This window comes from Camellia sinensis, unplaced genomic scaffold, assembly GCF_055761805.1.
Source record: "Camellia sinensis isolate YWXY unplaced genomic scaffold, ASM5576180v1 Unanchor4, whole genome shotgun sequence".
In the NCBI taxonomy this organism is placed as follows: Eukaryota; Viridiplantae; Streptophyta; class Magnoliopsida; order Ericales; family Theaceae; genus Camellia; species Camellia sinensis.
This window is the reverse complement of record NW_028129277.1, coordinates 19,445,001-19,457,500: the sequence shown is the minus strand read 5'-3', so window position 1 is coordinate 19,457,500 and position 12,500 is coordinate 19,445,001.

Here is a 12,500-nt window from a genome sequence, read left to right as displayed (position 1 = left end):
GAGGGACATGGAGGAATGCACCAGTGGAGTTCGCTGCACAGGCAGGGATCCGTCCAACTCGCACAAACCGAACACAACTCACGCGCCACGACGTACACTGTGCACCAGCCCCCCAAAACGAATCACCCCCCGAAGGACCAAGAAGCCCGACGAACGCGCGAAAACATTTAGAGAGGCCGAGCAAGCACCGGTTAGCGCGAATGCAAATAACAAACGCAACAGGCAACTTTCGAGGGACATACTTCTCGCAACAAGCTTCCACAAGGAAAGCACAGGCAACTCGTTCGCACGCCAAAGCCAACCAAATGGCAATTTAACCGAGGGACATGCATTTCGCAAGGCAACTTGTACAATTACCCGAGGGACATGGCATGCTTGCCAAGGCCGTGGCTTGGCATGCTTGCCAAGGCCGTGGCATGACATGCTGCTGGCCAAGGCCGGGCATGCCATGCTGCTGGACAAGGCCGTGGCATGGCATGCTGATGGCCGAGGCCGTGGCAAGGCATGCTGATGGCCGAGGCCGTGGCAAGGCATGCTGATGGCCGAGGCCGTGGCAAGGCATGCTGCTGGCCAAGGCGTTGGCATGGCATGCTGCTGCTGACCAAGGCTTGGGCTTGCCATGCTGCCGGCCAAGGCCGCGGCATGCCATGTTGCTGGCCAAGGCCGTGGCATGGCATGCTGCTGGCCAAGGCCGTGGCATGACATGCTGGCCAAGGCCGGGGCATGGCAAGCTGCTGGCCAAGGTCGTGGCATGGCACGCTGCTGGCCAAGGCCGGGGCATAGCACGCTGCTGGCCATGGCCGTGGCTTGGCAAGGTTGCCAAGGCCGGGGCATGGCGTGCTGCTGGCCAAGGCTTTGGCATGCCATGTTGCTGGCCAAGGCTGTGGCATGGCATGCTGCTGGCCAAGGCTGTGGCATGGCATGCTGCTGGCCAAGGCCGTGGCATGACATGCTGGCCAAGGCCGGGGCATGGCATGCTGCTGGCCAAGGTCGTGGCATGGCATGCTGCTGGCCAAGGCCGTGGCATGACATGCTTGCCAAGGCCAGGGCATGGCATGCTGCTGGCCAAGGCTTTGGCATGCCATGTTGCTGGCCAAGGCTGTGGCATGGCATGCTGCCCTAGGCCAACGTGCCACCGCCACCGCCGCGGGCCGCCACTCGACGCATCCCGTGCTTGGCTATGTAGTTTCGATGCCACAAGCCAATGCCACAAGCCAAGCGATGGCATGTGCCAAGCGCCCGCCTAGGCATAGGCGTGGCCTGTGGCCTGGCCATGCTGGCCAGCCTTAAGGGAGGTGCCCCCCCCTTATAATAGCCTGTTAAGCCCTTTTCAATCTGGCAGGAGGAAACATCAAGCATGTTCGAGGAGTCATAATGGGGTTTTTTTAAAAAGTAATGGTTTTTTGCCAAAACTTTCAACATGAAAGTTGTATGAAATAATTTAATACACCATAAAAAAAATTATAAAAAAATATTTGGCCACCGGAATATTTTATTTTAATTTATTTCAATTTTAATACTTAAAAAATAATAAAAATTACTAAAAATACTCAAAAAATTCTAGAAAAATTCCAACAATTATAAGATGAGGCACTAGTAATTATAGTAATTTTTTTAATTATTTTTTTATTTTTAATTTATTTTATTATAATTTTTATGAGTAAATAAATAATTAAAAAGCCCGACGAACGTGCAAAAACTCTTAGAGAAACCCAGCAAGCATCGGATAGCTCGAATGCAAATAACAAACGCAACAGGCAACTTCCGAGGGACATACTTTTCCCAACAAGCTTCCACTGGGGAAAGCACTAGCAACGTGTTCGCAAGTCAAAGGCAACCAAACCGGCTATTACCCGAGGGACATGCATTTCGCAGGGCAACATATACGTAAGTCAAAGCCAAACCAAATGGCAATTACACGAGGGACAGGATTGCTTGCCAAGGGCGTGGCATGCGATGTTCTAGCCCAAGGCCAAGGCACGCCACGCTGCGGGACAAGGCCGTGGCAAGACATGCGGCTGGCCTTGGCCTTGGCATGGCATGCCGCCGGCTTTGGCTGGGCTGCGTTGGCCTTGCCATGGAATGTTGCTGGCTTCGGATGGGCTGCCTCGGCCTTGGCCTTGGCCGTGGCATGGCATGGCATGCTGCTGGCCTTGGCCTTGGCCTTGGCATGGCATGCTGCTGGCTTTGGCTGGGCTGCCTTGGCCGTGGCATGGCATGCTGCTGGCTTTGGCTGGGCTGCCTTGGCCGTGGCATGGCATGCTGCTGGCCTAGGCCTTGGCATGGCATGCTGCTGGCTTTGGCTGGGCTGCCTTGGCCGTGGCATGGCATGCTGCTGGCCTAGGCCTTGGCATGGCATGCTGCTGGCTTTGGCTGGCAGCCTTGGCCGTGGCATGGCATGCTGCTGGCCTTGGCCTTGGCATGGCATGCTGCTGGCTTTGGCTGGCCTGCCTTGGCCGTGGCATGGCATGCTGCTGGCCTTGGCCTTGGCATGGCATGCTGCTGGCTTTGGCTGGCCTGCCTTGGCCGTGGCATGGCATGCTGCTGGCCTAGGCCTTGGCATGGCATGCTGCTGGCTTTGGCTGGCCTGCCTTGGCCGTGGCATGGCATGCTGCTGGCCTAGGCATGGCATGGCATGCTGCTGGCTTTGGCTGGGCTGCCTTGGCCGTGGCATGGCATGCTGCTGGCCTTGGCCTTGATATGGCATGCTGCTGGCTTTGGCTGGGCTGCCTTGGCCGTGGCATGGCATGCTGCTGGCCTAGGCCTTGGCATGGCATGCTGCTGGCTTTGGCTGGGCTGCCTTGGCCTTGGCATGGCATGCTGCTGGCTTTGGCTGGCCTGCCTTGGCCGTGGCATGGCATGCTGCTGGCCTAGGCCATGGCATGGCATGCTGCTGGCTTTGGCTGGGCTGCCTTGGCCGTGGCATGGCATGCTGCTGCCCTTGGCCTTGATATGGCATGCTGCTGGCTTTGGCTGGGCTGCCTTGGCCGTGGCATGGCATGCTGCTGGCCTAGGCCTTGGCATGGCATGCTGCTGGCTTTGGCTGGCCTGCGTTGGCCGTGGCATGGCATGCTGCTGGCCTAGGCCTTCGCATGGCATGCTGCTGGCCTAGGCCTTCGCATGGCATGCTGCTGGCTTTGGCTGGGCTGCCTTGGCCGTGGCATGGCATGCTGCTGGCCTTGGCCTTGGCATGGCATGCTGCTGGCTTTGGCTGGGCTGCCTTGGCCGTGGCATGGCATGCTGGTGGCCTAGGCCTTGGCATGGCATGCTGCTGGCTTTGGCTGGCCTGCCTTGGCCGTGGCATGGCATGCTGCTGGCCTAAGCCTTGGCATGGCATGCTGCTGGCTTTGGTTGGGCTGCCTTGGCCGTGGCATGGCATGCTGCTGGCCTTGGCCTTGGCATGGCATGCTGCTCGCTTTGGCTGGCCTGCCTTGGCCGTGGCATGGCATGCTGCTGGCCTAGGCCTTGGCATGGCATGCTGCTGGCTTTGGCTGGGCTGCCTTGGCCGTGGCATGGCATGCTGCTGGCCTTGGCCTTGGCATGCCATGCTGGTGGCTTTGGCTGGCCTGCCTTGGCCGTGGCATGGCATGCTGCTGGCCTAGGCCTTGGCATGGCATGCTGCTGGCTTTGGCTGGGCTGCCTTGGCCGTGGCATGGCATGCTGCTGGCCTTGGCCTTGGCATGGCATGCTGCTGGCTTTGGCTGGGCTGCCTTGGCCGTGGCATGGCATGCTGCTGGCCTTGGCCTTGGCATGGCATGCTGCTGGCTTTGGCTGGGCTGCCTTGGCCGTGGCATGGCATGCTGCTGGCCTAGGCCTTGGCATGGCATGCTGCTGGCTTTGGCTGGGCTGCCTTGGCCGTGGCATGGCATGCTGCTGGCCTAGGCCTTGGCATGGTATGCTGCTGGCCTAGGCCTTGGCATGGCATGCTGCTGGCTTTGGCTGGCAGCCTTGGCCGTGGCATGGCATGCTGCTGGCCTTGGCCTTGGCATGGCATGCTGCTGGCTTTGGCAGGCCTGCCTTGGCCGTGGCATGGCATGCTGCTGGCCTTGGCCTTGGCATGGCATGCTGCTGGCTTTGGCTGGCCTGCCTTGGCCGTGGCATGGCATGCTGCTGGCCTAGGCCTTGGCATGGCATGCTGCTGGCTTTGGCTGGCCTGCCTTGGCCGTGGCATGGCATGCTGCTGGCCTAGGCATGGCATGGCATGCTGCTGGCTTTGGCTGGGCTGCCTTGGCCGTGGCATGGCATGCTGCTGGCCTTGGCCTTGATATGGCATGCTGCTGGCTTTGGCTGGGCTGCCTTGGCCGTGGCATGGCATGCTGCTGGCCTAGGCCTTGGCATGGCATGCTGCTGGCTTTGGCTGGGCTGCCTTGGCCGTGGCATGGCATGCTGCTGGCCTTGGCCTTGGCATGGCATGCTGCTGGCTTTGGCTGGCCTGCCTTGGCCGTGGCATGGCATGCTGCTGGCCTAGGCCATGGCATGGCATGCTGCTGGCTTTGGCTGGGCTGCCTTGGCCGTGGCATGGCATGCTGCTGCCCTTGGCCTTGATATGGCATGCTGCTGGCTTTGGCTGGGCTGCCATGGCCGTGGCATGGCATGCTGCTGGCCTAGGCCTTGGCATGGCATGCTGCTGGCTTTGGCTGGCCTGCGTTGGCCGTGGCATGGCATGCTGCTGGCCTAGGCCTTGGCATGGCATGCTGCTGGCTTTGGCTGGGCTGCCTTGGCCGTGGCATGGCATGCTGCTGGCCTTGGCCTTGGCATGGCATGCTGCTGGCTTTGGCTGGGCTGCCTTGGCCGTGGCATGGCATGCTGGTGGCCTAGGCCTTGGCATGGCATGCTGCTGGCTTTGGCTGGCCTGCCTTGGCCGTGGCATGGCATGCTGCTGGCCTAAGCCTTGGCATGGCATGCTGCTGGCTTTGGTTGGGCTGCCTTGGCCGTGGCATGGCATGCTGCTGGCCTTGGCCTTGGCATGGCATGCTGCTCGCTTTGGCTGGCCTGCCTTGGCCGTGGCATGGCATGCTGCTGGCCTAGGCCTTGGCATGGCATGCTGCTGGCTTTGGCTGGGCTGCCTTGGCCGTGGCATGGCATGCTGCTGGCCTTGGCCTTGGCATGCCATGCTGTTGGCTTTGGCTGGCCTGCCTTGGCCGTGGCATGGCATGCTGCTGGCCTAGGCCTTGGCATGGCATGCTGCTGGCTTTGGCTGGGCTGCCTTGGCCGTGGCATGGCATGCTGCTGGCCTTGGCCTTGGCATGGCATGCTGCTGGCTTTGGCTGGGCTGCCTTGGCCGTGGCATGGCATGCTGCTGGCCTTGGCCTTGGCATGGCATGCTGCTGGCTTTGGCTGGGCTGCCTTGGCCGTGGCATGGCATGCTGCTGGCCTAGGCCTTGGCATGGCATGCTGCTGGCTTTGGCTGGGCTGCCTTGGCCGTGGCATGGCATGCTGCTGGCCTAGGCCGTGGCATGGCATGCTGCTGGCCTTGGCCTTGGCATGGCATGCTGCTGGCTTTGGCTGGCCTGCCTTGGCCGTGGCATGGCATGCTGCTGGCCTAGGCCTTGGCATGGCATGCTGCTGGCTTTGGCTGGCCTGCCTTGGCCGTGGCATGGCATGCTGCTGGCCTAGGCCTTGGCATGGCATGCTGCTGGCTTTGGCTGGCCTGCCTTGGCCGTGGCATGGCATGCTGCTGGCCCAGGCCGTGCGCATGCCATGCCGTGCTGCCCACGCCGCGGGCATGCCAGGCCGGCTGCATGCCAGGCCGCCCAGGCCGTGCGCATGCCATGCCGTGCTGCCCATGCCGCGCGCATGCCAGGCCGCCCACGCCCGCGCGCATGCCACGCCATGCTGCCCAAGGCCGCGCCCAGGCCGCGCAAGGCCGCGCCCAGGCCGCCCAAGGCCGCGCCCAGGCCGCGCAAGGCCGCGCCCAGGCCGCCCAAGGCCGCGCCCAGGCCGCGCAAGGCCGCCCAAGGCCGCGGTCCAGGCCGCGGCCGAGCCGCCCCAGGCCGCAGCCCAGGCCGCGGTCGAGCCGCAGTGCATGTAACCCAAGGCCGCAGCCCAGGCCGCGCCCAACATGGGGCGTACCTGCCACTGCCTTGCCCTGGGCAAGGGAGGTGCCCCCCCCTTATAATAGCCTGTTAAGCCCTTTTCAATCTGGCAGGAGGAAACATCAAGCATGTTCGAGGAGTCATAATGGGGTTTTTTTAAAAAGTAATGGTTTTTTGCCAAAACTTTCAACATGAAAGTTGTAGGAAATAATTTAATACACCATAAAAAAAATTAAAAAAAATATTTTTTTACAGAAAATATTTTATTTTAATTTATTTCGATATTAATACTTAAAAAATAATAAAAATTAATAAAAATAGTCAAAAAATTATGGAAAAATTCCCATAATTAAAGGATGATTCACTAGTAATTATAGAAATTATTAAATTATTTTTTTCATTTTTTTTATTTTATTTTGATTTTTTTATGCCAAATAAGGGCTTTAAAAATTCGAAAAGCTCCAGAAAAATTGCAAAAAAATAGGGAATGACATTTAAAATTGATTGTAGTGCATTTTTAATTGTGTTGCACGGTTTGGGTAAGATTATAAAAGAATCATGTTCAAAAAGATCGATCGAGGCGGTGGCACGCCATGGCCTTGGCCTTGGCCTTGGCCTTTGCCCGCGGCCTTGGCCTTTGCCTTGGCCTTGGCCATGCCTTGCACAGGGACTTGGCCTTGCCCACTGCCTTGGCCTTGGCTTTGGCCTTGGCCTTGGCATGGCATGGCATGCTCGCCGAGGCCGTGGCATGCCTTGCTGCTAGCCAAGGCCGTGGCGTGGCATGCTCGCCCAGCCCGTGGCATGCCGTGCTCGCCCAGCCCGTGGCACGCCATGTTGGCCCAAGGCATTGGCATGGCATGCCGGCCAAGGCATGCTGGCCAACGCTGCACAAGGCGGTGCCATGGCATGGCATGCTGACCAAGACCGTGCCATGGCATGCTGGGCGAGGCCGGGGCATGGCATGCTGGCCGAGGCCGTGGCTTGCCATGCCGCCACGGCCGTGGCATGCCGGGCAACGGACCGGCATGGCCCAGCCCGTGGCACGCCATGTTGGCCCAAGGCATTGGCATGGCATGCCGGCCAAGGCATGCTGGCCAACGCTGCGGCACGGCGTGCTGGACAAGGCGGTGCCATGGCATGGCATGCTGACCAAGACAGTGCCATGGCATGCTGGCCGAGGCCGTGGCATGGCATGCTGGCCGAGGCCGTGGCTTGCCATGCCGCCACGGCCGTGGCATGCTGGGCAACGGACCGGCATGGCATGCTGGCCGTGGCGGTGGCACGACATGCTGGCCAAGGCAGTGGCATGGCATGTAGGCCAAGGCTAAGGCATGGCACGCTGTGGCATGGCACGCTGGCCAAGGCAGTCGCAAGGCATGCGGGCCGAGGCCGCGGCACGGCCCGCTGGGCAACGCGGTGGCATGGCATGCTGGGCAACGCCGTGGCAAGGCATGCGGGCCGAGGCCTTGGCATGGCATGCTGGCCGAGGCCGTGGCATGGCATGCGGGCCGAGGCCGTGGCATGGCATGGCATGCGGGCCGAGGCCGTGGCATGGCATGCGGGCCGAGGCCGTGGCGTGGCATGGCATGGCATGTTGGGCAACGCCGTGGCAAGACATGCGGGCCGAGGCCGTGGCATGGCATGTTGGGCAACGCCCTGGCAAGCCATGCGGGCCGAGGCCGTGGCGTGGCATGTTCGCCAAGGCTAAGGCATGGCACGCCGGGCAACGCGGTGCATTGGCATGCTGGGCAGCGCGGTGGCAAGGCATGGGGGCCGAGGCCGTGGCATGGCATGTTGGGCAACGCCGTGGCAAGACATGCGGGCCGAGGCCGTGGCATGGCATGCGGGCCGAGGCCGTGGCACGACATGTTGGCCAAGGCTAAGGCATGGCACGCCGGGCAACGCGGTGGCATGGCATGCTGGGCAACGCGGTGGCAAGGCATGCGGGCCGAGGCCGTGGCATGGCATGTTGGGCAACGCCGTAGAAGGGCATGCGGGCCGAGGCCGTGGCATGGCATGCGGGCCGAGGCCGTGGCATGGCATGTTGGGCGACGCCGTAGCAAGGCATGCGGGCCGAGGCCGTGGCATGTCATGCGGGCCGAGGCCGTGGCATGGCATGCGGGCCGAGGCCGTGGCATGGCATGTTGGCCGAGGCCGTGGCAAGGCATGCGGGCCGAGGCCGTGGCATGGCATGTTTGGCAACGCCGTGGCAAGACATGCGGGCCGTGGCATGGCATGGCATGCGGGCCGAGGCCGTGGCACGACATGTTGGCCAAGGCTAAGGCATGGCACGCCGGGCAACGCGGTGGCATGGCACGCCGGGCAACGCGGTGGCAAGGCATGCGGGCCGGGGCCGTGGCATGGCATGTTGGGCGACGCCGTAGCAAGGCATGCGGTCCGAGGCCGTGGCATGTCATGCGGGCCGAGGCCATGGCATGGCATGCGGGCCGAGGCCGTGGCATGGCATGTTGGGCGACGCCGTAGCAAGGCATGCGGGCCGAGGCCGTGGCATGTCATGCGAGCCGAGGCCGTGGCATGGCATGCGGGCCGAGGCCGTGGCATGGCAAGTTGGGCGACGTCGTGGCAAGGCATGCGGGCCGAGGCCGTGGCATGTCACGCGGGCCGAGGCCGTGGCATGGCATGCGGGCAGAGGCCGTGGCATGGCATGTTGGGCGAGGCCGTGGCATGGCATGCGGGCCGAGGCCGTGGCATGGCATGTTGGGCGACGCCGTAGCAAGGCATGCGGGCCGAGGCCGTGGCATGTCATGGCATGTTGGGCGACGCCGTAGCAAGGCATGCGGGCCGAGGCCGTGGCATGGCATGTTTGGCAACGCCGTGGCAAGACATGAGGGCCGTGGCATGGCATGGCATGCGGGCCGAGGCCGTGGCACGACATGTTGGCCAAGGCTAAGGCATGGCACGCCGGGCAACGCGGTGGCATGGCATGCGGGCCGGGGCCGTGGCATGGCATGTTGGCCAACGTCGTAGCAAGGCATGCGGGCCGAGGCCGAGGCCGTGGCACGGCATGCGGGCCGAGGCTGTGGCATGGCATGTTGGGCGACGCCGTAGCAAGGCATGCGGTCCGAGGCCGTGGCATGTCATGCGGGCCGAGGCCGTGGCATGGCATGCGGGCCGAGGCCGTGGCATGGCATGTTGGGCGACGCCGTAGCAAGGCATGCGGGCCGAGGCCGTGCCGTGGCATGCGGGCCGAGGCCGTGGCATGGCATGCGGGCCGAGGCCGTGGCATGGCATGTTGGGCGACGCCGTAGCAAGGCATGCGGTCCGAGGCCGTGGCCTGTCATGCGGGCCGAGGCCGTGGCATGGCATGCGGGCCGAGGCCGTGGCATGGCATGCGGGCCGAGGCCGTGGCATGGCATGTTGGGCGACGCCGTAGCATGGCATGCGGGCCGAGGCCGTGGCATGTCATGCGCGCCGAGGCCGTGGCATGGCATGCGGGCCGAGGCCGTGGCATGGCAAGTTGGGCGACGTCGTGGCAAGGCATGCGGGCCGAGGCCGTGGCATGGCATGCGGGCCGAGGCCGTGGCAAGGCATGTTGGGCGACGCCGTCGCAAGGCATGCGGGCCGAGGCCGTGGCATGTCATGCGGGCCGAGGCCGTGGCATGGCATGCGGGCCGAGGCCGTGGCATGGCATGTTGGGCGACGCCGTAGCAAGGCATGCGGGCCGAGGCCGTGCCGTGGCATGCGGGCCGAGGCCGTGGCATGGCATGTTGGGCGACGCCGTAGCAAGGCATGCGGTCCGAGGCCGTGGCATGTCATGCGGGCCGAGGCCGTGGCATGGCATGCGGGCCGAGGCCGTGGCATGGCATGTTGGGCGACGCCGTAGCAAGGCATGCGGTCCGAGGCCGTGGCATGTCATGCGGGCCGAGGCCGTGGCATGGCATGCGGGCCGAGGCCGTGGCATGGCATGTTGGGCGACGCCGTAGCAAGGCATGCGGGCCGAGGCCGTGCCGTTGCATGCGGGCCGAGGCCGTGGCATGGCATGTTGGGCGACGCCGTAGCAAGGCATGCGGTCCGAGGCCGTGGCATGTCATGCGGGCCGAGGCCGTGGCATGGCATGCGGGCCGAGGCCGTGGCATGGCATGTTGGGCGACGCCGTAGCAAGGCATGCGGGCCGAGGCCGTGGCATGTCATGCGGGCCGAGGCCGTGGCATGGCATGCGGGCCGAGGCCGTGGCATGGCAAGTTGGGCGGCGTCGTGGCAAGGCATGCTGGCCGAGGCCGTGGCATGTCATGCGGGCCGAGGCCGTGGCATGGCATGCGGGCCGAGGCCGTGGCAAGGCATGTTGGGCGACGCCGTAGCAAGGCATGCGGGCCGAGGCCGTGGCATGTCATGCGGGCCGAGGCCGTGGCACGTCATGCGGGCCGAGGCCGTGGCATGGCATGTTTGGCCACGCCGTGGCAAGACATGCGGGCCGTGGCATGGCATGGCATGCGGGCCGAGGCCGTGGCTCGACATGTTGGCCAAGGCTAAGGCATGGCACGCCGGGCAACGCGGTGGCATGGCATGCTGGGCAACGCGGTGGCAAGGCATGCGGGCCGAGGCCGTGGCATGGCATGTTGGGCAACGCCGCAGCAAGGCATGCGGGCCGAGGCCGTGGCATGGCATGCGGGCCGAGGCCGTGGCATGGCATGCGGGCCGAGGCCGTGGCATGGCATGCGGGCCGAGGCCGTGGCATGGCATGTTGGGCGACGCCGTAGCAAGGCATGCGGTCCGAGGCCGTGGCATGTCATGCGGGCCGAGGCCGTGGCATGGCATGCGGGCCGAGGCCGTGGCATGGCATGTTGGGCGACGCCGTAGCAAGGCATGCGGGCCGAGGCCGTGGCATGTCATGCGGGCCGAGGCCGTGGCATGGCATGCGGGCCGAGGCCGTGGCATGGCAAGTTGGGCGGCGTCGTGGCAAGGCATGCGGGCCGAGGCCGTGGCATGTCATGCGGGCCGAGGCCGTGGCACGGCATGCGGGCCGAGGCCGTGGCACGTCATGCGGGCCGAGGCCGTGGCATGGCATGTTTGGCAACGCCGTGGCAAGACATGCGGGCTGTGGCATGGCATGGCATGCGGGCCGAGGCCGTGGCTCGACATGTTGGCCAAGGCTAAGGCATGGCACGCCGGGCAACGCGGTGGCATGGCATGCTGGGCAACGCGGTGGCAAGGCATGCGGGCCGAGGCCGTGGCATGGCATGTTGGGCAACGCCGCAGCAAGGCATGCGGGCCGAGGCCGTGGCATGGCATGCGGGCCGAGGCCGTGGCATGGCATGCGGGCCGTGGCCGTGGCATGGCATGTTGGGCGACGCCGTCGCAAGGCATGCGGGCCGAGGCCGTGGCATGGCATGTTTGGCAACGCCGTGGCAAGACATGCGGGCCGTGGCATGGCATGGCATGCGGGCCGAGGCCGTGGCACGGCATGCGGGCCGAGGCCGTGGCATGGCATGTTGGGCGACGCCGTAGCAAGGCATGCGGGCTGAGGCCGTGGCCGTGGCATGGCATGCGGGCCGTGGCCGTGGCATGGCATGGCATGCGGGCCGAGGCCGTGGCATGGCATGTTGGGCAACGCCGTGGCAAGGCATGCGGGCCGAGGCCGTGGCATGGCATGATGGCCGAGGCCGTGGCATGTCATGCGGGCCGAGGCCGTGGCATGGCATGTTGGGCGACGCCGTAGCAAGGCATGCGGTCCGAGGCCGTGGCATGTTATGCGGGCCGAGGCCGTGGCATGGCTTGTTGGGCGACGCCGTAGCAAGGCATGCGGGCCGAGGCCGTGGCATGTCATGCTGGCCAAGGCCAAGGCATGACATGGCATGGCATGCGGGCCGAGGCCGTGGCATGGCATGTTGGGCAACGCCGTGGCAAGGCATGCGGGCCGAGGCCGTGGCATGGCATGATGGCCGAGGCCGTGGCATGCCATGCTGGCCAAGGCTAAGGCATGGCATGCCGGGCAACGCGGTGGCATGGCATGCTGGGCAACGCCGTGGCAAGGCATGCGGGCCGAGGCCGTGGCATGGCATGTTGGGCAACGCCTTGGCAAGACATGCGGGCCGAGGCCGTGGCATGGCATGGCATGTTGGGCAACGCCTTGGCAAGGCATGCGGGCCGAGGCCGTGGCATGGCATGCTAGCCGAGGCCGTGGCATGGCATGTTGGGCGACGCCGTGGCAAGGCATGCGGGCCGAGGCCGTGGCATGGCATGCGGGCCGAGGCCGTGGCACTGCATGTTGGGCGACGCCGTAGCAAGGCATGCGGGCCGAGGCCGAGGCCGTGGCATGGCATGTTGACCGAGGCCAAGGCATGGCATGCCGGGCAACGCGGTGGCATGGCATGCGCGGCCGAGGCCGTGGCAAGGCATGCGGGCCGAGGCCGTGGCATGGCATGTTGGGCGACGGCGTGGCAAGGCATGCGGGCCGAGGCCGTGGCATGGCATGCGGGCCGAGGCCGTGGCACTGCATGTTGGGCG